Source organism: Triticum dicoccoides, chromosome 5B, assembly GCF_002162155.2.
Source record: "Triticum dicoccoides isolate Atlit2015 ecotype Zavitan chromosome 5B, WEW_v2.0, whole genome shotgun sequence".
Taxonomy (NCBI): Eukaryota; Viridiplantae; Streptophyta; class Magnoliopsida; order Poales; family Poaceae; genus Triticum; species Triticum dicoccoides.
In genome coordinates, this window is record NC_041389.1 from 658,559,401 (window position 1) to 658,564,482 (window position 5,082).

Genomic DNA, 5,082 nt, shown 5'->3' on the forward strand with positions numbered 1-5,082 from the left:
CCTCATGTTTGAAAGATCATGATACATATATCCAATTGGACGTAAGTTGGCATAGGCTATTCTTGTTGACATCACCTAAAGTTGAATACGTTGGGAGGCAACACAATAAGCCCCTATCTTTCTCAGTGTCCGGCTGAAACTCTATAACCACAAGTATTGCGTGAGTGTTAACAATTATAGGAGACTACGAGATAGTTGAGTATGTGAGCTTGCTGAAAAGCTCTATTATTGACTCTTTTTGATGTTATGATAAATTGCAATTGCTTCAATGACTGAGATTTGTTAGTTCCCAATGAAGTTTATGAACCATACTTGACATTGTGAATTGCTTATTACTTGAGCATAGGAAATCATATGACAAAATCTATATATGTTGCTGTTATTAGAATGATCATGATGCCCTCATGTCCGTATTTTATTTTATCGACACCCCTATCTCTAAACATGTGGACATATTTTTCGATTTCGGCTTCCGCTTGAGGACAAGCGAGGTCTAAGCTTGGGGGAGTTGATACGTCCATTTTGCATCATGCTTTTATATCAATATTTATTGCATTATGGGTTGTTATTACACATCATATCCAATACTTATGGCTATTCCTTCTTATTTTACAAGGTTTACCATGAAGAGGGGGAATGCCGGCAGCTGGAATTCTGGCTGGAAAAGGAGCAAACGTTGGAAACCTATTCTGCACAACTCCAAAAGTCCTGAAAATCCACGAAACAACTTTTTGGATATAATAAGAATTTATGAGCGAAAGAAATAGGCCAGGGGCCCCAGACCCTGTCCAGGAGACAGGGGGCGCGCGCCCCCCTGTAGGGCGCGGCCCCCTATCTCCTAGCCAACCCGGTGGGCCTCCGACATCCATCTTCTGCTATATCATCACTTTTACCCTGGAAAAAATCGTGGGCAAGCTTACGGGACGAAACTCCGCCGCCACGAGGCGGAACCTTGGCAGAATCAATCTAGGGCTCTGGCGGAGCTATTCTGCCGGGGACACTTCCCTCCGGGAGGGAGAAATCATCACCTACGTCATCACCAACGATCCTCTCATCGGGAGGGGGTCAATCTCCATCAACATCTTCACCAACACCATCTCCTCTCAAAACTAATTGGTCTACTTGGTGGAAGATCATATGTTCACATCCTTTATGCATATTATTACTCCTCTGATTATGAACATGAATATGCTTTGTGAGTAGTTACGTTTGTTCCTGAGGACATGGGTGAAGTCTTGCTATTAGTAGTCATGTGAATTTGGTATTCGTTCGATATTTTGATGAGATGTATGTTGTCTTTCCTCTAGTTGTGTTATGTGAACGTCGACTACATGACACTTCACCATTATTTGGCCCTAGAAGAAGGCATAGGGAAGTAATAAGTAGATGATGGGTTGCTAGAGTGACAGAAGCTTAAACCCTAGTTTATGAGTTGCTTCGTTAGGGGTTGATATGGACCCATATGTTTAATGTTGTGGTTAGGTTTACCTTAATACTCCTTTTTGTAGTTGCGGATGCTTGCAATAGGGGTTAATCATAAGTGGGATGCTTTTCCAAGTTAGGGCAGTACCCAAGTGCCGGCCCACCCACATATCAAATTATCAAAGTACCGAACGTGAATCTTATGAACGTGATGAAAACTAGCTTGACGATAATTCCCAATGTGTCCTCGGGAACTCCTTCTTCATTATTGGAATTTGTCCAGGCTTATCCTTTGCTACATAAAGGATTGGGCCACCTTGCTGCACTTTATTTACTTTTTGCTCGTTACTATCTATCTTATTACAAAACTATCTATCACCTACTATTTCAGTGCTTGCAGAGAAAACCTTACTGAAAACCGCTTATCATTTCCTTCTGCTCCTTGTTGGGTTCGACACTCTTACTTATCGAAAGGACTATGATAGATCCCCTATACTTGTGGGTCATCAGTGCACGGGGACTCCAAGGAGGTTCACCTGGACATACGCATTATCAAGTTAAATGTTGATCATTAGTCTTCGCTCAATATAATCCGCTGTCTAAGCTTGTGGAGACTTCCATGCAGGATCTTACTCTATTGGAGTATCGCGCATGAATAAAAGTGTATCCATTTATGGTTTAGTCTAGAATCTTCCATTTATGAATTTTTACTACAGTACTGGTGAAAGACTTATGATGAACCATTTCTTACATCTCCTCTGCCCCCTTGCAAGTCATCCTGATTTAATCCCTCTGTCTAGGTGTATAAGGGCATGGTTAATATAACTTAATAGTATAGCCAACTGTTGACTATAAGAAAGTGCCATGTCATCTGTAGCCAACATGTATAACAATCGATACTCAAAAACTAATTCTTAAAGATCATTTCTTGCAAAGCACGATAAGTGTTATTTCTTCACAAGTTTTGGATGCAGGTTGAACAGTTGAACGCTTTTGTTTGCAAAAGATACCTTTTTATCGATTTCACCCGGATGTTTGTGAGCTCTAGAGATGAAATAATATCCGAAGAAACCTATCGATACCCGTTACACATGAGATGACCCCCACATGCTTTGTCAAAATAAACAACTCCCCGATCAATGCATTTCACTCTTCGGTGCAACGCACGGGCACCTTACTACTATTGATTAGTATGACCAAAAATTGAACTAACGTTATATATAGTACAATAAATGTTGATGCATGTCACCTAAAATTATATCATTCAAAACTATGTTCAAATACGAATGCAACGATATCATTTTTGTTGACATGCACTAACATTTTGTTAGTTAAATCTTCAGTCAAATACAATGGGGGACTAATAAACCACAACCGATGTAGGCCCTGTTTGGATCCATGGGTTAGAGTTAGTTTGGGCTAGTTTGGACTCAACTAACCCAAAAGTATCCAAACAGGAGGGTTAGTTTGGGTTAGATGCATCTAACTCATCCAAAAAAATCTAACCCACCCAAGAGGTGCTTATTCGGGTTAGTTCTTCTCGGGGCCATTAAAAAACACATTTTTCTCTCGCTCTTCCTGCAGAATATCCTTCCCCACTTCCTCGAAGCTTCTCATTCTCTCCCTCCCTCCCTCTCGCACCGCCCGTGAAAGGCGCCTCGCCGTATCCGTGCTCCATCTAACCCTGCCATCCAAACACCTCTTTGGTTAGATTTAGTTCAGGGTTAGTACAAGTGTAGAGGGCGGCGCTGCACGGGAGTCTCACCTCTCACCCCGCTCGTGGCACGGCAGTAAAGCCGTCATATCACAAAACCCAATCACTCCCAGTAATAAGTGGCCTGGTAAAATAAACGGACAAGCAACCATCACATCCCTCCGTCTTTTTTGCATTTCATCTCTCTGCATTTACTTTCTCCAGTTCATCTCGCACACTCGATCCCTAGCTACTACTCCTAGGGCGAGTTCTTTTGGCGGCTTCCCCAGCTTTTGCCACAAGACTAGTCATAGTGGAGAGTAACAATAAGGCACCTCACTCATTTATTTGGGCTTCTAAACTACTACTCCGTCCTAGTTTATTCCTCACCATTGTAATTTGTGCTAAATTTTGACCAAAGATTTAACTGATAAAATGTTACTCCCTCCGTCTAGTTGTGCAAGTCATCTTACGAAAACCAAATAATCCCAAACCACTTAGGCGCGGTGCATTAACTTCTACCTCGTTTCTTGTTTCTTGACATATCAACCAATAAGAGATAAAAAGTTTGCATGCTTTTAATGACTTGAGATATCAAACACGACATGCAGTGGTTAGTTCATTACATGCAATACTATTAATTAGCAAATAAACATTAACGTTTCTCGTTTTCTCCTCCTTGGTCACGGTGCACAGCCTAAGATGACTGACTCACCTAGACGGATGGAGTAGTGCATGTGACATGCACTAACATTTCATTAGTCAAATTTATGATCAAAATTTGACACAGATTACAATGGGGACCAATAAACCAGGACGGAGGTAGTAGTTATGGGATTACTAATCTAGAACTGGCCCCTGGTACTCCTACTAGTAGTAGCTAGTACTCAAGTTGGAATTCCAATTGCACGGCACAACTTGTTAGGCAAAAAATTTGATACAGGGTGTAGGAAGCGGTTTGGGAATTTGCATGCCTTTCCAACCAGTGAGATACTCCGTACAAAGTACGACAGAGAAATAACCACAGAGAAGGAAGCTAAAAGTAAACAATCAAACGAGCATTTTTGCATTTATTTTGCATTGAATCGTTTCACAAGCTTGACTAGTGTTATTTTTCTACTTTTACAAAAACCGCATCCACTACAAAAAAAAGACACATCCGTGACATTTTGGGCCGAACGAATTTTTTTTCTGTCATACATATGACACTTCTATGATGATAATTATGACAAAACCCGGTATCATCATACATGTGGTGGGCTCCTACTTCTATGACAAAAAATCATGACAGAAAATGGGCTTTTCGTCCTGGGCGGGCCACAGACGCAGCTGCATGACATTCTTTGGGCCGTCCATGACGGAAAAAACTATGGAGGAAAATTTCGGGGAGTTGCCGGTTACGGTGGGAGGTCGGGGGCGGAGCGATGCGCGTTTCTCACGTACAGGTACGCGCCTGTGTGCGAGGCGTTGGCTCTAACTGAACCCGAGCGAGGCGTTGGGCTCTAACTGAACCCGAGCGATTGCACTGCAGGCTACGCATTACTGAACCCGAGCGACCGATCGATGGCTGTTAACTGAACCCGATGGAGCGATTCCTTCGCTACTGCTGCTAACTGAAGCCGATCGATTGGATAAATAGTGAGCGTTGCAGGGAGGGGGGGTTGGATGAACAATGAGCGGTGGCATTTGCTCTGGATGAACAGGACCCTGTGGTGTGGAGGGCTGGATGAACAGTAGACGCTGGAGGGGTGGCGGTGGAGGAGTGGTTGAACATGACCCCGTGGTGTGGAGGGCTGGATGAACAGTAGATGGTGGAGGGGTGGTTGAACAGTAGCCGGTGGAGTAGCGTGCGGTGGAGGCTCGATGAACAGGAGCCCGTAGAGGCTGGAGGAGGTCGACGGTAGCCAGTGGAGGCTGGAGGAGGTCGACGGTGGAGATGAACAGTATCCCGTGGAGTCTCGCTTTGC